Below are 24963 nucleotides of genomic sequence, written 5' to 3' on the forward strand. Positions count from 1 at the left end.
GAGTAAGTGTTTTCTGTTGTTCCATTTATTTGAGCAGAGTTCGAAGGTTTTTTTGCATCAAGGCCATAGTTATCAACTGTATTTAAGATCACATCATAAAAACGGGAAGAAAATGTCTTCATTGTTGTACCTGTGTTTTCACTTGCCTGACTGGTTTATCTCCTAAGTCACAGTTTTTGCCTCCTATTCTGAAAGCTATCCATTTGTGGTTACACCCATCCCTACCCTGTGCTTTTGGTAAAGTGGATGTCAAGTAGCTTGGAGGTGACAAAACCACCAGGCTAACTGAAGCAGCTTTGTCAGTGGCTATAGATCCATAATTGTAATGGCTAGAGCTCAGCTCTGGAATGCTCTGTGCAGTGAGAGGGATCAGAAGTGTCCCTTTCAGGATGTGCATTATGACTTTTGTCTTGAACCACCTGATGAATGGTGCTCTGGGGATGAGTCAGAATGAGTTCCCCATGTGGGTTCCCCGTGTGGGTCCCTCTGTGGTGTGGAGTGAATGAAGCAGGATATTATGGAGCAAAAAGCCCCTGTAACACCCACCAAAAGAGTCTTGAAAATACTTCAAAGAGCAAGCTAGGAAGTGGCAAGTTGCTTAGCAAAAAGTTGAAAGTGTAGTAGGATGCTTCTGTTCAGGTGAGTAAAAAGTTGCAGTTGTAAAGGAAGAGGCTTGTGTTGAACACAGTTCTGGACTTTGCACGTTGGTTAAAATCCCTCCACAGCACTTATGGAAAACTTTGGAGAGGCAGCAGCCGGCCCTCATAGTAATGTCCCTCCACAATACTAATGTATTTGTGGTGGAGGCTTATTTTGTGTTATTCTGTTTCTCAGTTTTCATGCCATCTTTTTTCTGCTTCCAGTCCTTTGTGCTTTGTTTTTTTTTTCTCTGCTTACATTCCTTTGTCCTACTTTGAGTTCACCTCCCTTGAAGTGGAGATTTGATTTGTCCTTGGATATTGCTTGACCTGTTTTGCCAAGGTGTTTATCTTCTGCAATGCAGATACCAAACTTCAGTTTAATGTTTCCCCAGGCAGTTTGCTGGCTGAGTCAATGTGTGGAGAGGTTCCTTGGGTAAGTGTGTTTGTCTTCCCTGTCCCCTCCAGAAATTTGGAGAGAAAGTTGAGGGGTGCAGCAAATCGGACCAGGAGGTGGGTGGATAGGGGAGAAACAAGCAACTTTGTACTAGCAACAGGCATTGTGAGTGCCTGCTGCTTCCTGAGGCCTGATGTGAATTCAGGTAGATATCTGTTACTCTGTTACTGGTGAACAGAAAGCCAAAAAATACTTTTAAAAAGGAAGAAGAGGATTTTTTTGCTCTTGGGTTGTGAAATTCCATGATGACTTAGAAGAAATTGAAACACTTTCATCCAGTGGTGACTTTGAACTGGAAGGGGAGCTTCATATTTCTTGGTGTGTGGTTGTGAAAGCATCTTGTAGCCAAGTAGTCAACTCCTTGCAAAAGCTTTTAGCTTTACACCAGAGTTCCCTGCTCCATAATGTTGTTTCTCCTCATGGAGGAAGGTTACAGGGAAATGATAGTAAATGATGAGCTGTGCCTGCAAATCATTGGTCTGAGGGGCAGTTGTTCCCATTCCAGTCACTATTCCGTCACTCAAGCCCTTCATGTTGCATAATACTTGTTTCATTTATTGCTCCTTATGATAGGAGAGCTCAGCCCAGCAGTCAAGGATGGTGCCAAGAGTACCTAATCAAATCTGGTCATGCAGATCCCTGTCTGCAGGCTGGGCAGAGCACAGAGCATTCCAGGGCTGCAGCAAAACTGGACTTGCTGTCTTCTTCCTGGCTTCAATAGGAGCTGGAAGAAATGGATGCCCAGGTACATTGCCTCTGCTGGTACACCACCCCTCTCTCCCTGACCCCTTCTTACAGGATAGTGGTGACCCAAGTGCAGCATCTCTGCCATGGGGCTGTTTTTCCTAATTATTGTCCCCACAATAGTGTGTGCAGTGAGAGGCTGCACAAACCTAATGTCTGAAGCAGAGACTCCTTGGACAAGTGTATTGACCAAGGAAAGAAAGAAAAGAGATGCTCTTTGCTTTTGGAGCTTTGCACGGCTTTGTGACTGTCCCTTCCCAGTGCACAGAATGCCAGCAGGAGCTAAAGCTTGAGTGACCTGTATCTCACTGCTCAAACTCCTGGAGAAGGAGCTGAGCCACTGCTGTGCCATGAGTGTCTGAATTCCATTCTTTTATTGGCCTTGTATACTATTGGAGTGAATATATCTTTTAGCTAGTCATTCTCCATTTCTTTCTGGAGTAGGTTGGGAAGAGGGTCAGTCTGTGTTGTGTCTGAGCCACTGAAGTGCAGCAGGGATAAGCTAAAGAGAGCAGAAGCCTATACAAAGCCCTGATCTCTCACTGCACTCTTTGCTCACTAGGAGAAAACCAGACTCTTTGGGGTGTGTGGCATTTGTGAGTTCTCTTCAAGTCATGGCTCTAGACTGCTGTCTTGGAGGTTGGGTTCTCTTCCAAACCTGACCTTGTTTCAGTCCCCTACTAGGGAGCTGATCTGTAGGAAGTGCTGGGTGCTGTGAGCAGAGCAGTGCAGCAGGCAGGAGATGAAAAGGGATGTGCCCCACTCTGGGCTGTGCTTGTGACACACACTTCACCTAACCACAGCTGCTTTGTTCTCAAGGCCACTGCTGCAAGTTTAACCCAGTCTGTTCACAGCTTCTTCTGCTCATGTCTCTTTCTGAATGGTGTTGTCTGTGCTGTGCCCCAGCCTCAGCTGCTTTGCACCCTCCTGCCTCTCTCCAAATGCTGATAAGAGAACGTGGTGCTGAGAAGGGCACCAGGGGTAGAGTTAGGAGCTGCAGACTTGTGTGCGACAAGATTGTGTGTGTTGGCTGTCCTAAGTGTTTTCCTGAGGCAGGTGCCAAACAGAGGATAAATCCTTGTCAGATGGTGCCACTCCCTGGGAATATCAGAGCTTTAGTCTGTCTTGGTAAGCTGGGTGAATGGCAGTGAATTGGAAAAGGGTACCTCTATTGCAAAAGTATGATACCCCAGCAGGGAGTCCTCATGCACCTGCCCCTTCTGCTCCAGACTATTTCCCTGGCTGCAGAAATATTGCCCCTCTCCTACCACCCATCAACATCTTCCCAGATCTTGTCAAGCCTCTGCAATTAGGGCTTTCTGAGCAAACGTTTTCTTTTGGCCTTTCGCATCCTTCCAGCAGTGCAGCTCTACAGCACTGCAAACGCTCACTGAAAGCACCTGGGAGTGACAAACTGCTGCTGAGTGAGGCTGGCCAGGAAGAGAATTATGCCCTTCAGAGAGGAGAATAAAGGTTTTGAAAGAAAAGGCTAAGGTGGGAGAGTTTGTTAGAGCTTGGGAGTAGAAACCAAATCTACCTTTTGCATAGGGATCCTCTTATCTTCAAAATTATTCTGACTTGTACTGGTTTATTTTACATGAATGGAGGATGCTTTGACTTCACAAATTAGCTTTTACTTCTGTAGAAGTAGCAGAACCTCTGTGACCTTGGGTTGTGTGCTTACAACTGAACTTACTTTTGCTTGTGTTTGAGGATCATGGCTCCAGGGTGCCAGGCACTGCAGGATAAACACCATCAGCAAAATGCTACAGGAGAAACTAGCTGCCTCAGCTGGCAGCTGCTGGGGAGCTACCTATGGGCTGCATGTGAAGGAGAAACAGCCAAGCCATCAGGCTCGTTTTGTAGCACAGCTGGCACCAGATGTTGGAGCTGTGATGTGCAATATAGTATCTCACCTCCAACACAAACCACACCTGGTGCCTGGGGCAAGGTGGAGAAGGTGTACTTGCCAGACTTGCTATTCATAGAAAGTATAGTAATCCCACATAGGATGACGCTCAAAAATAGTTTTACACAGAAAGGAATGCTTTTTGACCTTGTGTCTGCAGGTGCAGTTTTAGGCTTTAGGGCATATTTTAGTTTAAAGATATGTACTTCTAGAGAAAGAACTTGGCACGCATTTTAAAGGCATAAACATAAGAGCTCTCAGACAAAGTACATGATCCCGTGCTGTCTGCCTCAGCATTCATATCTCCTTCATCTGTTTCATGCTGCCAAATTCATTTGTTGTCTTTTGCTGTCAGTGGAGATAAACCAGTGCTAATTTAGTCCACAATATTGTTTTTGTTCAGTCCTGTGCTATGGAGCCAAATGCTCTGCTGAGATAAATCAGCACCCACCTTGGTTGTTGGCCAGGGAAGCAATGGAATAAACCAGCTACTGCCATGCTGGGGATTATGGCTGTCCTGCACCCATGCCATGTTTGGCCTGGGAAAGGTGGAAAGAGAGGCAGGAAATTAGCAACTGCTGGACTTGTTGGTCATTCTGCTGACAAGAGTGTTGTGTGATTTCATGTAGGTATTTCCTTCAGCCTAGTGTGAGAACCTGAAGGCCCTTTTCTGGTTTAACAGTGAGGGTTGGGATTACACGGAACTGAAGAAGCAGCACAGCAGTGTGACCTTGTGACTGGGCTCCTGCACAGCCTCAAAGATAAATAAGGTGTTTTTAGAAAGAACCCCAAATCAACAGAAACAAACCATGCTCCTGTACAATGAAGGCATATACAAGGCACAGGTTTGCTTAATTACCAAATCCAACTGGAAATAGTAACCTTTTAGTATGACGTTTCTTTGCTATGGAAAAATATTTCAGTCCAAACTTTTTTTTTTTCTTCAACTGAGTGTGTATTGTGAAGGAAGACCCCCTAAGAGATGGGGAATAATTTCCACCCCACTAGGTAGATGAGGGAGCTGGCTTCCTCCATGGTTGCACAGCAGCCATAGCTGTGTTGGGAAAGTAGACCCAGACTTCTTGATTCTGTTTTCTTGCTCTTTCTGTTTTGATACTTTCCATCACTTCCTGATAATTACCATCCAGTCCTGCCATTTCAACAGAGCTAATATTTTAGAAGCTACAATAAAAAGTAGAAGGGGAAGTGTTAAAGGTGCTAGGTGGAGTTTCCCATGTTCTCCTTTCAGATGCATTTTGTAGTTCATAGAACAGGGATGATGTTCCTGACGGTGGAGCTTCCTCTGGCTCCAGAGATATAGATATATAGATATAGAGATGTGTATAGTGACCATATGCTAACCCTACTGCCACCCCAGGGATGGGGACCTAAATATAACTAGGTGGCATTCTTGTGTCACCAGGTATGTATAAAAAGAAATATAACTAAGTAAAAACAAGGGGGAAAAATACAACATGACAACCCAACTCAACAAAAACAGGGTAGTGGAAAGCAATTTTAGGTTAGGCAGATCACTTTGTTTCCCAGTGGGTTTTGTTCAGGAGTTGAACTAGTTGCTATTACAAATTTTAAGAAAAGAAAAAAAAAGGAAAGGAGAAGAGTTGCATGGGTATGGGTGTGGGTGAATGAAGGCAAATGCTGGATTGAAGACGAGTGTGAGAGGTAGGGGGGATTGGTGAGAGCAGTGATATTTTAGGTTGGGAGTCATGGAAATCGGGGCCATTCCTGAAGATATTGTTGTTGCTTTTGGTTTTGTTTTCTGGGTCCTTCACGAAACTGAAAAATGTCTTGTTTTACATGACTGTAACAGTCTTGGTTTGGGGATGATTTGTACAAGTAAGTGTTTGTCAGAGGAAAATGAGAAGCTGTGACATTCTTGACTTATGCTAGGGCTTCACCTGACCTCCAGCGTGGAAGATGGATGTTTCTTCCTGTAGTTTTTTTGGAGATGAATCTTCTACCATCTCCCTCTGATACCTGAAGTCTCTGATGTGATATAAGGACATGACTTTTCCAGGCTCTTTAGTTAAGCATTCAGGCTGAGCAAATACTGATGTTGATGAACAACTAACTTTAGTTTGTGTGTGTATACATATATATGTATATATAGGTGATATGCAAAATCAAAGAGGCATATTATATTGGAATACAATTATTATTAATTTATAGGATATTTCATTAATACAGTAATAAAATCTATATTTTTAAACCATAAAAAGTTCCCCTCCGAGGCATAGGAAACTACTGCTTTTGCCTTTGGTTAATTTTGAATATATTTCAGAGAGTTTCAGAAGTTACTGAGGTGGCTACTCCTCAGATCAATAAACAAATAAATGGATCTTGCCCTCTTTGTCTTGAATTTTTGAAATTGATTTATGAAATTCCACTTAATAACCTGGCCCCTTAATCTGAGCTCATTGCTTTGTTTCAGACTGGCTTCTGATTCTTTGAATGATCAAGTAGGCTTACTCTTTGTTCCCCTGCTAAGGACACAAACTATTCAACAAAGCTGCAGTTAATTTTTTTCAGTCGTCATGTCTTTTTCTTTATCAAGCTTCAAGTGAAACATGGGTATTCAGATGTGAAAGGAGATGTTTTGTGATTTTACCCTTTTGCTTTGGTGGCAGCTGGGTAGGAAAGAAAAGGTGTCAAAAGGGGAAAACTCAACAGTGACATAATGTTAGCTAGTCTTTTAATTAGATGATATGTTGTCTGGGCTTTTTAAAAATCAGAGCTTCTGGAGGCTTTTATTTCTGAGGATGATGAAGATTAGTTCTCTGGGAAGCGATTCCTTTTCAGTGTAACTTTTAAATTTGCCTGTCTGAGCCCTTTAATAATGTTACTGCATCCTAATTGGAAGTTACTTGAAGGCAGACTAGGTTTTGATTGTGATTGATTTAATAGATCCTCATTGTAGCTGGTCCTGAGAAGCCTATCTTGCCTCGGTGTGAAGCTGTTAATATGCTCTGCTGAATATTGCTGCTTCTTGGAGGGAGTGGAGGTACAGTCTTCGTGATTTAATTTGGCCCTGCTGTGTCTTGGGGTGGTTTATTCTAAAGTTGGGTGCTGTCCTGGAGGAGAGGGCAAAGGTTTGTTCTGTGGGAAATCCCTGTGGGGTCAAGAACCACAATGCCAGCAGCCACAGCTCCTGGGAGCCCCAGAGCTGCAGCCTCCCATCACCCTATCTGTCTCTAGGGCTGGATTTGCTTATCTGGAGTGAGCCTAATGGCTATCATGCTGACATGTAGTGCAGCCAGCACCCTCTGAAGATACCTTTTGAGACATGCTTAACTGGTATTTCCCTTCCTCCAGGCTTTTTTGGACTTATTGGTACATCTGTAGATTTCCCTTGGACACTTTCCACCAGCAGCAATGCAGTTGGCTTCACAGCAATGAAGAAAGGGTCAGAATTTGGCCTATTCACTATGTATAGAAAGAAAGTAGGAGTTACTCAGCTTCCCTTTCTTCACACCCTACTAGAGCCCAGAACATTCCTGCTTGCTGGCTCGGTTAAGCTGCAGCCTAACGCTGAGCTGCATTAATTTTAGGAGTCTGAGCACTGGTCAGAGCCACTATGTGATCTCTGGCAGGCTCACCTTTTGAAGCTTGAGACCAAGACATCTTTTCAGAAATCCCATTACTGATTCAACAGCAACGGATATTAAAATGCCAATCAGTTTCTTTTAATTATGTCTGTAGCAAGCTGGGACAGTTTCTGATTTAGTTTTGAGAATGCTGACACTTTGACAGGTTAGGAAGAAGTCTGAGCTGGCAGGATGCCTGACCTGCAGAAGCACCAAGGTGAGGGCAGGCTTGCTGGGATAAACTGGCCCTTGCCCACTGTAATCCATTGCTCCTGGCCCAAACCTGGAGTGGCTGCTACCTGAGCCAGCACAGTCTAATGGTAAAGGCGTGTTACCTTTTGTACCTTGTAGGGACCGGGATGACCCCAACCCCCCTTTTCTTGGGGTGACCAAATGTGGCTGACCTCAGGGGATGCTATCCACACACTGTGGAGCAGCTCTGACCCTGGGTGTGAGACCCAGAGACCTGCACTTCCCCTTGTGTGACATGGGACATGCAGTTTCAGGGATGTAAGATGCTGCCTGGCCCCATAAGCTTGTGGCTCATCAGCCAGCTCCTTTAACAGCTTGCTAAAGCTCATTCTGTTTTATTTTCCAAGCAAAGGAGTTTGGTTTCTCGTGATGTCAGAGAGCAAATGAGTTGTGTGAGGATCCTGGTTCTTACCTACAGATTAAGGACCGTGTCCTGGTCCTTGGGAGCCTTAACCAGGTACTTCAGTGGATGCGAGATTCATCTCTGTATCTGAGCCCTGATGCACTTCATGCTGGCAGATGCTGAGAGATTCCCCTCGCACACATCATGAGTTTAACAGTGCTTGGCTACACATCACTTATAGTCGTTCCTCTCCCAGCTGTCACAGAGCTCAGTGCTGTGCCAGTGGTACCAGCTCCTAGGCGTACTCCTTCAGTGTCCCTTTGGAGAGGCTCGCATCTGTCTGCCCTGCTTTTTGTGCTGGCTCTTTTGTAATGGCACTAAATGAGAAATGCAGAGTGCTGAGTCACAGGATAATGGTAACAAAAATGTCATTTGTGCTGGACAAATTGATCCTGTGTTGCCTGTAGCATGATGACTGACCTCCTGCTCAAAGGTCTGTCAAAGGCAGTAAGTGTTCTGCATGCTGACATGGCCTCCTTGTCCCAGAGCAGGTCCTGCAGCCTCACACTGCTGTCTGTGTGCCCGAGGTGGTCACAACCAGCACGGCCAGCTGGCTCGGGAGCTGAGGCTGCTCCCTGGGGCTTGCTGCTGTGGCACATGCTCAGCCCCTGACGAAGGGTCCTGGCCACCTCTGCCACAGATGTGCTTGCCCTTCTCTGCCTCTATCCTGGGAGTTCTCTTCTGCCCTGGAGATGAGTTTCAGGGTGAATCACAGGGCTTTGTGCTCATCATTCTGGCTGGATGCAGGGTGGAGAGATGCTGCGAGTTCACCAGCAGCATTATGGTTTGTTTTCTGTGAAAACAGTGACTGGCTTCAGATGCTCCCCCACCAGCTTGGTGCAGATGCAGTGTCTCAAAACACTGATCTCTGTGTCCTTGGGAGTGGTGTCACCTCTAGTCCAGCTCGTTCCCTGGTACTAGATAATCAGATGACTCATGATGGAGAGCCGATTTTACAGCTAGAGAGGGCTGGATACTCAGCCATGGACCATCCTATAGTTGCATAGCATTGCTCCAGCTGCTTGCTTGGAGCCACAGTGATTCAGTCAGTGTGTCTGATGGTGCAGGAGAGCCAGAAGCCCCATCACCACTGTGTGACCCCACAGATGTGGCTGTCCACGGGGAACCTTGGGATGTGAGAGTTTGGGGATGTAGAGGGTAAGGGCAGGGGATCAGGGAAGGTTAAGAGGTGAGCAGTCAGGGAACAGGGGGGTGGGAGGAGGTCAGGGTAAGGGTGATGATCTGCACCCCTACTGACAGAAGCTCAGCCTCAGAAAGTTGCAGGGAGCTGGAGATGGCAGACCTTGCCCAGCCACGGGAAATGCAGGTCAGGTGAAGCGATTAGAGCTGCTGAAAGAAGAGCTTTTGGGAGAAACTAATGCCTCTGAGGATGAGAGCTGGCTAAAGGTGCTGGTGTGACATGTGGCACGAGGGCCAGCCCTGCCCCACCTTACCTGGCCCTGGTGCACCAGCCAGGGCACAGGGATGCTGTGCCTGCAGCTGGGTGGGGCAGGCAGCCAGGGGGACACCAGGGACACTGTGGCTGCCCTCAGCACTGTGATGGCAGGTGGGACACGTAGAGCTCTTGGGGGCATGCTGCAACAGTGTGTGCTGCTGATCCCCATGGCTCCTTCTCCCTGTCTGTGGGTCTCTGCTGGCTTGTTTAGCTTGGAAGGCTTTCTCTAGGACTGGGATATGGCCTGGTGAAAGAGGCATTGCTGAGGCCAATCACCACAGCCAGGAGCAGACAGGGACAACTCAGTCACATCCTTTGGATTAAGGTCCCAGGGAACACTTGTTGGGTTTGCTGTCTGCATCTCTGCTATTAAACACAGCTGGCATTTGAAGGTCAAGCAAAAAAGTAAACATGGAAGTGCCCCATATAGGTATTCACACAGAGGAAATAATGTTAGAAAGAAGCTCCTGCAAATGGTCTGAGTGTCAAAATGTTCAAAATAAACTAGCAGAGATTTAAGATGGACTCAAATGAAGAGCTTGTTCCTCTCACACTTGAAACAACTGTCTCAATGTAACAGGAGGGCTTGTATACTATGTATTTGTCAGCAACAAGACCAAAATCTTCATCTTCTAGTTAAATAAGGGGTCAAAATCTTTCTGCTTTTCTAAGCTTTAGCCTCCTTTGCCAGAGACACTCTGGGTCACCACCATCACGTTCTGTGCAGGCACCTGAGGTTCAGGAGCATCTTCTCAGGAGCCTTTATGTAAAATCCCTGAAGGCCCTTAGGTTTGTTGATTTTTTATTTTTTTTTTTCTGTTTAGTTCTGTGGGTTTTTTTTTTTTATGTACAGGCTTACTTTGCAGTTGTGAGTTGTGACTTTGAGCATGGCTGTGCCCTGGATTGCCCAGCGCTGGGGGGAGGTTTTCTACATGAATTGCTCTGTATAAATAAACCCATGACAACAATGATGAAAAATGCAGGCTTTTGCTGTAAAAGTGCATCAGCTGCTACTTATTCTTAAAGAATCCTTCCACCAAATCATTACAAATCACAGTAAAGAGGAAGGAATGATGTAGTCTGACAATAGTATTTTTTAGACAGACAAAGATGTTGTGTAGAGAAGAGCAGTAACTATACAGGATTCTAAAAGTCTGTTGAGCAATTGCCCCCTGGAAAGAATAGCTTTACAGCATATGCACAGAAGTTTTAACTCTTGGCTGCCCTTTAAACTAAGACAGTGTATTTGGTATGACTCTGGCTTCTTTTGCCTTTTTCTAGGATGCTGAAGATCTGGTTTCATCCTCCTGTGATGTACATTGGCACAGGCTGCTTCATTGCACTGTGATGCCTTAGAGCCAGAGGGGAAATCCGAGGATGGGAGGGTGTTAGGCTGAGGCTAGAAATAAAGGTTGCATTGGTAACTCGAGGTGTTAGGTCTGGCGCAGGATCCTGGTACAAAGTAAAATACCCAGCATCCAAAGAGAGTCTCCAAGGGCCTCAGCCAGCCTGCCCTTGTCCAAAGATCTGGTACCTGGGAAGCAGCTAGTTAAGGGTTTGATGTTGTCTATGGCTGTCTGTGAACGTAGCACACGGTTATCTTTTACTGCTGAGGGCTGAGACACCTTTAAGGGTACTTGGCAAGAAGTGTTTATGCCTTGCCTGGATCCAGCATCCTTCATCAGCCCTGTCTCAACACCTGGAGGATGCTGTCACGCTGCACAGCTCCTGTGTTGAAGTGCTGCAAGATTTACTGGCTCTCCAGCTGCTGCTAATAACGATGTATTTGTCATGTGCTGTTTAATTAGCACAGAGCATGAATCACAATGAAGAGAAGTGAGGTACATGTCAGTTGATTACACCAACAATGTGGCTGCAGACATAAAAGAGCTCTGTGTTCCAGCCATGCAATACCACAGTCGCTGTTACTCTGGCCTATGGCTGAATAAACACAGGGAGAGCAGGGCTGCCTCTTCCCTGCAGGCACAAAAAGAATGGATTGCCTGACCTTGGAGGGATGGATTTCTTTTTTTCCTCTCTAGACATGACACCTGCCTGACATTTGATACCTGTTATCGCAGGAGGACAAACAAAAAGCTCATCGCCTGTCTTGCAGAAGCAAAGCCAAGGGCAAAGCCTGCCATCATCTTCCTTGATGTGTGTTGGCAATGCTGGATAAGCTTGTTTAATTTGCTCCCTGTGTGGTTTTCAGTGTGATAACCGCATGAAAATGACTGAGCTTTGGTTAATACCAAAGGGCTCCTTATTCTGACATGTAAATTTGGGATACAGCTGCTCTGAGGGGTGCACATCAAGCCCTTGTTAGCTGTTTGGCTTGCTGCTGCTCACAGATGTGGTCAGAGATGGTCCCTGCCCGATGCTCTTCAGGCAAAGATGAGCAAACATTGCATCCCTGTGCTTCAGAGATGATGGGGTGAACCAAGTGCCCTGATGTCACATGCAGATCTGTGCCAGCTGTCTCCTGAATCCCAGATGGACCCATGGTTATTTTCTGTCCAGGCACCTGGCATGCCAAGTGATGTGGACGTCTTGTGGCTTGACTTTGACTTGTCACTGTGCACGGAGCCCTGCAGTTTTTCTTCTCACTGCTTACAGCACCCAGATCAGGCCTCCTGCCTGAGCCTCCTCCCTTTCCAAAGTGCCAGGTCAGCTATGAGAGAAACTCCTTGGCTCAACAGCTGAGGAGCCAAGTTCCTGGTGATCTTTGTGCTGGGATGTGTTAATTCAACACTAGAAAAAAATAAACTCCCCAGAATGTTCAGGTGAGAGTTGTGTTGATGAGCTTTGCAGTGCTGATGACTGGTGTGTTAGCTGCTGCCTGCAGTTTTGCCTGCACCTGAAAAATCTTGGGTTTTGCACAGAGGATAAATTTGCATAAGAAGAAAAAGTAACAAGGCTGTTGCCAACCTGTGGGTTTCAAATGGCTCTAGGAAATGTTGCTTTTTAAAATGACAGTCAAACATGGTGGTTAAGCTGTCAATATTTCCAAAAGGCATCTCTCTGAGTGAAAGACCTAAATGCTTTTCAAAGTATTTAGGGGTGCTATCGTCCCTTATAATTAGTGCACTGTAGTACTGGAGACATAATATTAAATTGGAGGAGGCTAAATATTGTCTTTTCAAGGAGTCAATAGGCTCTGCTGAGGCTGCACCTTGAGCATTGTGCTCACTTTTGGGCCCCTCACTACAGGAAAGAAATTGAGGAGCTGGAGAGAGTCCAGAGAAGGGCAACGGAGCTGGTGAAGGGGTCTGGAACACAAGTCCTGTGAGGAGCAGCTGAGGGAGCTGGGGGTGTTTATCCTGGAGATAGAAAGCTCAGGGGGACCTTATCACTCTCTACAACTGCCTGAAAGGAGCTTGGAGCCAGGTAGGGGTTGGTTTCTTCTCCCAGGTAACTAGCAATAAGACGAGAGGAAACAGTGTTGAGCTGTGCCAGGGGATGTTTAGATTTGATATTGGGAAAAATTTCATTATGAAAAGTTGAGTCACCATCTCTGGAGGTTTTTAAAAGATGTGTAGATCTGGCACTTGGGGATGTGGTTTAGTGGTAGTTTGGTAGTACTGGGTTAATGGTTGGACTTAATGATCTCGGAGGTCTTTTCCAACTTAAATGATTCTATGAATCTCATTCAAATCCTGCCCTCTGTCTTAGCCCTGATACTGCAGCGACTTATCTCAGTACAATTAATCCCTGATTTAGCTTTGTGCTGCATGGTTGGAGACTTTGGAGATGTGTCATCACCTTGGGGAGAGGTAAGGAGCGACTTCACTGGATGCCTATTGTGGCACTCCATGTGTGCTGCCTTCTTTGTTGGCTGGTATGTACAAAGCAGATCAGTGCTTGCTTTCTGTCTCTCAAGATAAGGGGTGTGTGCTGAAGTTATTTTTCTCATCATTTAGCTTCATTGAAGACCTTATAAGCTTATGCTGGTGTAAATTTGGTTACATAAAGAATACCAGAGAGCCTTTGTTAACTGTTTGGCCACTGCACCTTTTCCTTCTGAGGGGGCAGCTCTTGGTGTTGCTCAGCTTTGGATCAGGTTCCTGCAGTGCTGCTGTGTCCTGCAGAGGTAGAGCCCTTGCCCAGGGTCCTGCAAATCAGAAGCACCAGTAACCATGGGGCTTTGCTTGTGGGTCACCCAGGGAGGCTGAGCTGCCCATCCTTTGGTGGGGGTGCATGGACAAAGTCATAGGTCAGCTCCTTATTTTGGGACTCAGCAGGTAGTTCTGGGATGGGATGTTTGGCCTTTGTGCTGTGATGCTGACGGGATGCCTGATGCTTTGAGACAATGCTCTCTGCACGTTGTGGTGGTGGTGCTGGTAAACACTGAACCCAGCCTGAATAGTCCAAATACCATAGCATGCTGCAGAGCACTTGAAAAATGACATCACATGCAAAACAGTGGCCAAACTGGGAAGTTAGACTTTGCTTTTGGCAGGCAAAGAGGGCAATGAGACAAAGCACAGAAATGAGCTTTTAAAGAATTTTCTAAGAAAGACTGGCTTGGGTAACTAGTTTGTCCAGGGAGGATCCTTTTATGTATTTCTACTTGGAATATTAAATGATCTGATTTTAGGATGAGGTTGCTTGCTTCTCTGCATCATGTTCTGTTTTGGTTCTTTTAATGCCATCAGGAGTGGGAGAAGGGAAAATCTTCATCATAAGTTCTTTATTTAGGCTGTCTGGTCTCCTCCGCAGGGGTGGGCTGGCACTGTCCTGACTGCTGGTCTGTGCCCATGTAATGACTTACTGAAGGATGTCACAGACAAGCTCTGTTCATAGCTCCCCTGGGGCTGCTAAATCCCACCCCTGAGGACTGCACAAATGGACAGAATTGCCAGTGAGTAGGTGGCTCACAGACTCCTCTTGCTTCTGATTCTCTAGTCAGTGCTCAACAGTGAGCCAGAGGAAGATGCAACCTGTCCCTCTCTTCCAAGAGGAAGAGGGTTTTATAATTTATGCTGCATTTCTTGTGTTTTGTTTCTCATGTGGAAGAAGTTTGGATATCTTTTTTCAAAAAGTCTCTTTTTAAGCCTCTTTCTAAGCCTCACTAAGGCACAAAGCTAAGTTTCTGAAGAGAAATAATAGATGGGAGATTTGGAGGGGATGTGCACTTTAGATTGACAGACTCTGGACCCTGGTGCTGCATGGCTGGATAATCATATTTGTTGATGGCACATTTCTTTCTTGGAAATTGTGATTTTCATGTGCTTTCTTTTCCAACATACTTCCAGTTATCATTATTCATAGGTAGCACGTGTAAACTCCGTAAGAGATTTTGTTTAACAATATCTGCCAAATGGCTAAATGCTCCTATTTTGTCATTGCCATAACCTATTGCCCTCCATTTCTTTCACAACTATTTTTTTTTCTACTGTGTAAGAGATTTGGAGCAGGGGCCTACTATTTTTCATTGGTCATAGAGAAACTTTATGAATTTTCATATCCGGTATAAATTAAACCATGCTTATGCAAAACATGGCTAAATGCAGTCATGCAGAGGAAGAAGGGGTGAAAACCCCCTACTTCTCTAATAGAGAATTTGCAGTTCCCATAAGTAAACTCCAGTGAAAAGGAAACTGAGCTGTGTGAAAAGCCATGAGTGGGATGGGGCATAAACCACTCAGTCTCTTATAATCCTAGTGCTTTACAAGAGCTGATTGCCAGATCAAACCCGCTCAAGAACAAAACAAGCAGAATGAAAACAATAATAAGAATGTCTATTGTACATCCAGCTGCCCCAGAGCTCTTAGTTGCTGCAAAACCTGCCAAAATCTACCCAAAGAGGCCATATAGCACCTTCCAGTAGCTAGAAAAAGCTGTAGAGGGACTTTTTTCAAGGGTAGGTAGGAACAGGAAAAGGGAGAATGGCTTTACACTGAAATACAGTGGGTTTGGATTAGGTATTGGGAAGAAATTCTTGACTGTGAGGGTGGTGAGGCACTGGCACAGGTTGCCCAGAGAAGATGTGGATGCCCCATCCCTGGAAGTGTTCAAGGCTGGGTGGGGCTTTGAGCAACCTGGTCTAGTGGAAGGTGTCCCTAGAATTGCAGACCTTTCTTGGAACCATTGGAACTAGACAGTCTTTAGGGTCCTTTCCAGTCCAAACTATTCTGCAATTCTGTGTTTATGCTAGGGATTGTACCTGGGATCTGTTGCTGTTAAAAATGAACAACCCCAGACAACACTGGAAAAATATCAAAACGAAAGTAACTTTTTTCTTAATTAAAACTGTATTCCTTCCTTTCATTGTTGTATTTTGTGTGGCCAGGCCAAAAACTACTCCATGAATCATTCCTGCCCCGTTGGAAACAGCAAAGGGAATACATGATGTCTGTCAAAGGCACCCTGAGAAGGCATGGGAGGGTGGTGCTGTGATAAGCAACGTGGTGACCTCTGATCTCTTACCTAAGTCCCAGCTTGTCATGCAGCATTTAAAAGCTCCTTCATGGAAGTCCTGGACTGGCCACAAACCCTTCTGGGGTATTAAAGCATCTGTGGATGGATTAAAGGAGGAGTCTGAGAGGGATATGCATTATTGTGGGGAAAAGTTATGAGCCAAAATTACCACTAGAGTTATGCATCCTACAAGAGTTTCACAAATTCAAATGACCATCTTCCCACTCTGCAGGCTCTCTTTAGCTCGTGATCACAGGCGTGGTAGGTGAGAGATGCTGTATTTATAGCTTGAAAGTCAATTACTTGGGGATGTGCCTCACAAATGGCACATCTGCTAAAAGATTTGTGTTCTTAAGCTGAAAATGTAAATACTTTAATAAAAGGGACATAAAAAGTGCATAGATGTTGAGAGGGTTTTGTACTGAGTGTAACTTATGCTTTCACTCCTTTGCTGGGGCTTTGCATCAAGCAGGCAGTCTTGAGCTTTTAAGGCTGCTGAAGTCACTGATGTGTTATCTATACTCTTCTCTCCCAGACTTGCTCTTCGAGCCTGCTCTTTCATCTCAACGGGAAAATAAAGTGGATATTTAGAGACTGAAGAAGGTGCTTAAAAACTTCGACATTGACAGGGTTGTAGCTGCACCAGGCAGCTTCAAAGGGAGGCTTTGGGTCACTCAACCAGGATGTGATGCCAGCCCTGCCCAGCCAGGCGGGAGAGGGATCATGGAGCCACCTCTCTGCTTCTGGGCTGATCCACTTAGGAGAGCAGTTGGTGTCCAGTAAAATGTCTGGGATCTCTGTACAGGCAGCACTGTTGGGACTGGTGGTGACTTGGCTGTCAAGATTTTGAGGTTCCTTTTGGCACAGCATTTTCTTCACCCTGCTGTAGCCAGCCCTGTGGTCCCTGTGGCCATCATGCTCCCAGCAGAGTTGCCAGGATAGCTCACCACAGATTTTGCCAAGGGCATGGCTGACAGGGCATGATGGTGAGGGAAACCCACAGCCCTCCTCCTCCTCCAGAGCTCATTTCCTATGTCACTGTCACTTTCCCAGCAGCATTGCCCTTTCTAAAAGCAGTTTAAATCTGTTTATAGTCTGTGTTTAAAAAAAAGAAAGCAGTGGAAAATACCATGAATTCAAGGTCTGTAATCTTACACATTTTTTGGGTGTGTGAGAATATCTGTGAAAGCACTCATCCTACAGTGAGTCAAACACTGCCCTCTCCTTCTGGGCAGTTCCTTACTGGGTAACAGGGTTTCACTGGGAGGTGTTGTTTGAGGGCAGACATGCCTCTGAAGTAAGTTCCTCTCATAAGGTCTTCTCAGGCATCTCTCCTGCACAAATGTACTTAAACGAATGCTTTCCCTATGTTTGTGCCATGACCACTTTGCAGCTCACTTGCAAGAACCTGCAGCAAAGTGCTCCTGCTCTCCAGCCTTAAGTGTTGTAGGTCTCTCTTCCTTTCTTTTCTCACCCACCTTAACCCATACCTTGTTCTTGAAGTCACACACAGGTTTTTTCTCACCATGCAGCTGCCATACTGGTCGGGTGACTTTTTTGTTTTTCATATTTGCTCTGATGGTTTCACTGAGGGGTTTAGTAGCTGACACCTCTCATGGCACTGCTTTGCCAGGTATTGCTCAATAAATGCAAATGCAACTCAGAGGTCAAAGTGAAGCAAGGTTGTTGTGGCTTAAATCAATAGAGCTTGGGAGGTATGTGGCATGTGTCATAACTCTTCAGGGTCCTTTATTTCTCCTTTGTCAATTTTTGAGCAGTAATGCTAGAAATACATTTAGGGATTTCTTCTCCCTTCTCAAGTTAAACAAATACCACTTTAGACACAACACTGCAGATCTGGGCCGTAGGTTTTAAAAGGGAGTGGGTGTTGATTTAGATATTTCTGAGTTAAGACCAAGGTATTTTTTTGTTTTATCCTGCAGAAATATCTGTGCTGGCCATCTAGCCCAGCATTTGGTTTCTGACAGCAGCAATAGGAGAGCTTGCTTAGGGAGAAGAGTTTGGCTGCTGCTCACATTCCCAGCCCTTATACCCTCCCAAGGGTCACAGCTGCTGGGTTAGAGCTGCTGAGCCTTTTCTCCCTCTAGGACCTAATACCCTTGGCTCTGTGAAACAAGCCTCAGGTACCTGGGCACTGTAGACATAATTTTGCACAGTCATGCATTGAGTGGCTGGTTTGAAGCTCTCTGATGCAGAAGCCAGAGCCACGTTTTTGCATTCAAAGCTCATATCTTATGTGAAGTGTAGCTGCACAGCAAGTGCTCTTGGTGTTAACAGTCCTCTTTCTCACACAGTGAGCTGCTGACAAGTCCTCCTGCTGGTCTTTCAAGGGAAATGGAAGAGATTAAAGTTTAAGTGTTGAAAAAACCCAACTGTCTTGGAATATATGAGAGGTGGCAGTCTTATTGCAGAGCATGGATTCAGCTGATGTGAAAGAGTGATGAGCTAATGCTCTTTCTGGTCTGGGAGGTGACAAGGAGTGAGACAAGTGTTATTTGAAAAGGCTTGTGAAGAGGGAACTGCCCTAGCTCCTCTTTCATTGCTCCTGTTTTGCATCTCCTGGGTGATGGATGCAACTGCTTACAAATATTTGTCTCCCTTCTGCCACATTCCCACCTTCTGCACAGGTTTGTGGGGTTCTTCCCTCCTCTGCAAAGAAAGTCCATAAACAGTCCCAGGGGGCAGCTCTGGGAGCAACACTGCTTAAGGTACTGGTTGAGGTACTCAGGGCTGCAGTTTTGCATCCAGCACAAACTTTTAGGTGAACAAACATATGTATCTTGAAGAAGCATTGGCTCAGGACTTAAGTCCAAGCTGCTTCTCGTGGTTCCTGGACTTGAGCACTGGTTCAGTGCTCCCAGGTGAGCAGAGTTGAGGTGTGTGACTCAAGTTTAAAGCAGAATAAAAAGTTGTATGCATCTTGGGCTTTGTCACAGACTCTTTGGAGTTCAAAGAAGAGGTTAATATAGGTACACAAATTAATATATGTGCGGCTGTGTCTCTTGTCAGATCAAAAGGGATTAGAAATGGTAGTGTGTCATTTTTGTCATTCTTAGATACTAGTTTCTTTAATCTTCTTGATTCAGGCCTACTTAGACCCTTTTAGGGTGCTTTTGCCTTTGGCTGATTTTGGAGTCATTTTGTAATGCTCTCTCAGTGAAATGGGAACCAGAGCTCTCATGAGATCCATGAATGCACTGGTGGCCCCACCGTGCACTCGTACATAAATGTGTAGTGAAAGTCTACCAGAAGCTCCAAAAGCCAATATTTAAAACACATAACCCTGGAAATTCCACTACCCTTTGCTGTCTGAGAGTGAGCAGTGACACTGGTATATGTAGTGACAGAACTGTGGTTAGCCATAGTTGTCCTAAGCCTCATTTTCATTTGAGAAGCATTATTTTGCAAGTTGGCAGCCTTACTGCTTGTGACAACTTATTCCATAGGGTCGGTTTAGGCTCCCACATCCTGAACAACTACCACCTAGTGAGTCCTGCTCATGTTAAGTGGTGTTTAAGTAGTGTAAAGTAGGGTTTCTCATCAGTACTCCTTAGCAGATTGTTTTCTGCTCCAGGTTCATCAAGTGGTAAAAGGGAGGAAATATGCTAATAGGGAACAGAAAAGGAAGAGGAGAAAGTTCTACAATACCTTACAAAATCAGTTTTCTGCCCCACAGAATACACTTTCGCTGGAAGCAGTGATGAGGGATTAGTGATTCATGGCCTGGTCTGATCTTTATGTCATCCCCTAGGTGATACAGTTATGTGTGTCAAAACACAGGCCTGATTAGCATCTTTCTTCAAGCTAAGAGAATTCAGAATGACTCTGATGAGGATTTCATTTGAAAATAAAAAGTTAGCTGCTGTTTTCTTCCCTGAATCTTGAGATATTGTAGGATTGACACTAAGCATCACTAAACAATAGGCTGATTTATAACTCTAAGTATTATCTCACCAGCTACACTGAAATATAGTACAAGACTGACACCACTTTCAAGAATCTTAATGAGCAGGAACAACCAGAAGGGTAAACAGAAACAAATAGTGTAGGATTTCTCACTCTGGAAACAAGCATCAGTACTTGCTGATGGTCCACAGAGTTGGCTGAGCTTCTTGAGCTGGCTCAGCTCCTTGTCACCAGCTGCTAAACTACATTCAAAACAGATTAAAAAGATGTTGGAGATATTCCTTATGTTAGTTTTCATATAAACAATGGCTTTTCCAGTTTGCTGGGAGAAGCTGCAGATGGCACAAAGATTGGTAGAGGGGCAAGTGATGGAGCTCTGGAGAAAAGCGATCCTTTTTCACATAGGTTCAGGACTTGAGAATTTGTTGTAGATTCTTACAACTAGAACACTCTGAATTGAAATTAAATTCATAAGTTTTTACATTCATCATGCAGAAAAGCAGGGATGAAGACACCCCTAAAACCTGTGGCTCCCATTTCCACAATACTGTGCCTGGTTTCCAATAACAACTTTGTTGGAATCAAGCTGTTTTCCCAAAACATTTCAGTTACAGAAACTCCATATTCCAGTTCAACATTCTTTTCCTGACTGGTACTGTGAATTATGCTAAGGATTTTTCAGCTACACTGCATAGTGTGAATTACCTTTTTAGTGTGCCCCAATGAAACAAAGGATGTTTTTGCAGCCATTTGCAAAGTAATGAACACAGAGCAATGCAGACAAGCCTTACAAAATGACTAATAATATTGTGGAAAGTAGCAACCCTTAAAAAGATTTAAGGGGTAAGTGAACACAAGCTCCAATCTGATAATGTGGCAGAAAGTCAAATGAGACTCTTGTGCATATAGACAGGGAAATTAAAGAATGGACAGCAGTGATTGATGCTCATAGAATGTTTTGAGATGGAAAGGACCTTAAAGATTACCTCGTCCAAACCCCTTGCCATTGGCAGGGATATCTTCTACCCGATGGGGTTGCTCAGAGCCCCATTCAAGCTAGTCTTGAATGCTTCCAGGGATGGGGCTTCCACAGCTTCTCTGAACAACTTGACACCTTCACATTCAAGAGTTTCCTCCTAATATCTCTTTCCTCCTGCCCTCTTTCAATTTAAAGCCATTCTTCCTTGTCCTGTCACTACCTGCCCTTGTAAGTCTCTCTAAAGGTTTCTCACAGGCTCCTGTAGGTACTGGAAGGTGCTTGAAGGTGTCTCTGATGCCTTCAGATGGCTCTCCAGGCTGAGCAACCCCAGCTCAGCCTGTCTGCACAGGAGAGGTGCTCCAGCCCTCTGAGCCTCTTTATCACCCTTCTCTGGACTCATTCCAAAGGCTCTACATGTTCTTATGTTGATGGCCCTAGAGCTGGACACAGCATTCCAGGTGTGCTCTCATGGGAGCACAGCAGAGGGGGAGAATCCCTCCCCTGCCCTGCTGGCCATGCCTCCTTTGATGCAGCCCAGGACATGTTTGTCTTTCTGGGCTGTGAGCACACATTGCCAGGTCATGCTGAGCTTCTCACCAACCCACGCCCCTGAGTCCTTTCCTCAGGGCTGCTCTCCATCCATTCTCCTCCCTGGCTGAGTTTGTGCTTGGGATTGCCCTGACACAGGTGCAGGATCTGGTCCTTGGCCTTGTTGACTGTCACGAGGCTCACACAGGCTCACCTCTCCAGCTGCCAAGGTCCCTCTGGATGGCATCCCTTCCCTCCCACGTGTTGGCCACACCCCACAGCCTGGTGTCATCAAACCCACTGAGGGTGTCCTCGATCCCCTTCTCCATGTCACTGATAGTCATTAAACAGTGCTGGTTCCAATTCCCACTCCTGAGGAACACTGCTTGTCACTGGTCTCCACTTGGATATCAAGCTGTTGATTGCAACTCTGAGTGTGATCATGCAGCCAATTCCTTTTCCACTGAATGGTTCATCCCTCACATCCATGTCTCACAAGTCCAGGTGGATGATGTCAGTTTCTCTTCTCCTATCCACCAATGTTGTAGCTCCATAATATAAAGTCACCAAATTTCTCAGGTGCAAATTGCCCTTAGTGAAGTCATATTGGCAATCATTAAACACTTCCTTATTTTCAATGTGCCTTAGGAGTTTCCAGGAGGATCTGCTCCATAAGCTTGCTAGACATTGAGGTGAGACTGACTGGCCTGTAATTCCCTGGGCCTTCCTTTTCTTCCCATTTTAAAAATGGGAGCTATGTTTCCTCTTTTCTCATTCGTGGGAACTTCAGTGGAACTGTCATGACTTCTCAGCTATGATCGATAGTGGCTTAGCCACTTCATTTGCCAGTTCCTGCAGATTTGTCTCAGACTCCATGGACTTGTGTTCCTTCTCCATCCACCTTAAGGTCCCTTAGATATTCCTGAACCTGATCTTCTCCCCTGGTGGGTGTCTCTTTTTCTTGCAGTCCCCATTTTTGCCTTCTGTGACTTACCTAGTGTGGCTGGAGCACTTGCTGGTGAAGGCTGAGGCAAAAAAGTTGTTACCTCAGCCCTCTCCATGCTCTGGATAACCAGGTCTCCTGTTTTCTTCTGGGGATGGCTTTCATTTTCCCTAGGCTTCCTTTTATCACAGATGCACCTAGAGAAGTTTTTCGTGTTGCCTTTGACATCCCTGGCCGAATTTGATTCTCTCACAGCTTTATCTTTCCTAACCTAATTGCTTGGACGATATCTCTGTATTCCTCCCAAGCTGCCCATCTTTGCTTCCACCCTCTGTAGGCTTCCTTTTTGTATTTGAATTTGTCCAGGAGCTCCTTGTTCATCTACCCTCCTACTGGTTTTCTCTGACTTCCTCTCTTTTGGGCTTCTCCTGAGCTTGGAGGAAGTGATCCTTGAATATCAACTTCCTTTCCATCCAACTCCTCTTCCATCATGGGGTTTAGTCCAGGGTTCTCTACGAAGAGGGTCCTTGATGAGGCCAAAATCTGCTCTCCTGAAGTCTGGCGTCCTGCTTGCTGTGCACCATTCTTGCTGCCCTGAGGACCTTGAACTCCACCATTTCATGGACACTGCAGCCAAAACTGCCTGGTGGGAAGGGCCACTTCCAAAGCATTGGGATCATGCCTTGTTTTTGTGTAGCCTCAGCAGACGCCAGAGATGCTTTTGCTGGTGAGGCTCCACTCTCTGATCACCTGTTTTCATCACTGCTGGTTAAACAGCAGGCAGTGAGACAGTCAAGGATAGACAGCAATGGGTGGTGGAGATTTACCCACCATGACCTTGAGACTTGCAAATGATCTACTGCAAAAAGTCAGGGAAAGTGCTTCTGCCTCCTGGGGAAAGGACAGAGATGGCATTGTTTTATGCCTCTTGATAACTTGCCAGTGACTTTTATTAACACCAGTCTCACAACGAGGTCAATCAATCAATCAATTTCCATATTTGCAGCATATTTGCCAGAAATGCCTTAAAGCATTTTCCAAAAATACAGATGTCCCTGTGAAATCTTTACATAAACAAGAGGGCTGGCAAGGGGGGAATCAATGTAATTTTTATGTATGTATTGATATTTCATACTATACATTATCTGTAAATGGGTAGACAGATTTTACATAATATATATGACCTTATAAAAAGCATGCAGCTGTGATGCCTCCTTCTACTTGCCCTTTCTTTTCCACCTGCTGAAAGGTCATTGTGTAATTGCTGAACTGCACTAATCACATTTCCTCCTGGCTGGAGAAAGCAGTGGAGCTCTTACCTCTCCAATATGCTAATAATGATGCAGTAAAACAACATTTAAGTCTTTAAAAATGCTCATCAAATGGGTAGACTGAGGTATCAGATAATATGCCAGCAAAACCTTTATATTCAAATTATCTGTAGAGTGGTACCATGGTGGGTCTTTAACCAAGGCAACAGAATTTAGGGAAATAAGCCAACTGGGACTTGTAGTAATACAGATTTGTAAAAAATAGTGGACTCTCATACAGGAGTGAAACAAGAAACTAAAGGAAGGGCATTGGATTCAGGCACAGGATCGTCCTGTTTCTTGTGAGGTCTCAGTGATATCTATCATTGTGCATATCCAGATTCCTGAAAGAGGCAGGAGATGATAATTGAGCCATGTATAATAGTAACAGGGAGTTGAGCAATAAATTGTATGCTCAGTCAAGCATGGCTTAGTTTCTGCCTGAGTTTCATTTTCAGCAATTGCTAGACAGTCAAGATTGAACTACAGACAAGCAGAGGTAGGACCTGGATTGCATCAAGAATTATGTGTTAGTCATGAGAATTACAGCGTGATCTATTATTAGAGCAACAGAAAATAGCCTTGTGAAGTAAAGGAGAGGCTGAGAAGCAGAGAAACAAGACCTGAGAGGGATCTCACTGTGTCAAAATTAAAGGAAAATAACAATTTTCCCTCGTGGCAAACATATTTTTAGGCTTTTCTGGTGAACTTGGCAGCGTTAGGTTTATGGTTAGACTCTGATCTCAGAGTTTTTTTCCAGTCTAAATGATTCCGTGATTTTATTCTGCAAAATTCTGCCTCACAAAAGGGAAGGCTCTCCTATATTGACATGTCTCTGGATTTCCTGCCTCCTCCTGGGGGTGGATGGCCCTACCTTTCCAGGTAGGTGAGCATGGATTTGTTCCCTATTCTTAGAGGCATCAATTCCCTTTGCTTGGGAGTACCTCTGTAGCCTGCTGCTGCACCTGGCCAGGTGCCCTGATAATTAAAGGCCAGATCCTCACCCCTGGACTCGACTTTCCAGCTTGACCTCACAACAGCCTTGTCTCTCTGGACTGCCTTGGTGATCTGGACTCTCTCTCAGACCCTGGTTACAACTCCTGCCTGGCTGTTCTCCGGGCTGGAGTGCCAGGCATGTTGACCTGTTGGCCTTTGAGGATGGATGGCTCACTGTGTGTACAGGATCCTCCAGCACCATGCCATGGACAGCAGTGACAATGCACTGGGACATGCTGGACTCACTGTGAAATCACCAGCTCTGCCAGCACTTGTGCATGCAACAGCTCAGCACAGAGCCATTTTCCAATTTATCTGTACCTCTCCAAAACTTATCTCCAATTTATCTGCCCCCAGAGCTCCTTTACAATTTATCTGTACCTCTTCAAAACTCCT

The sequence above is a fragment of the Sturnus vulgaris genome, chromosome 3, assembly GCF_052056855.1.
Source record: "Sturnus vulgaris isolate bStuVul1 chromosome 3, bStuVul1.hap1, whole genome shotgun sequence".
In the NCBI taxonomy this organism is placed as follows: domain Eukaryota; kingdom Metazoa; phylum Chordata; class Aves; order Passeriformes; family Sturnidae; genus Sturnus; species Sturnus vulgaris.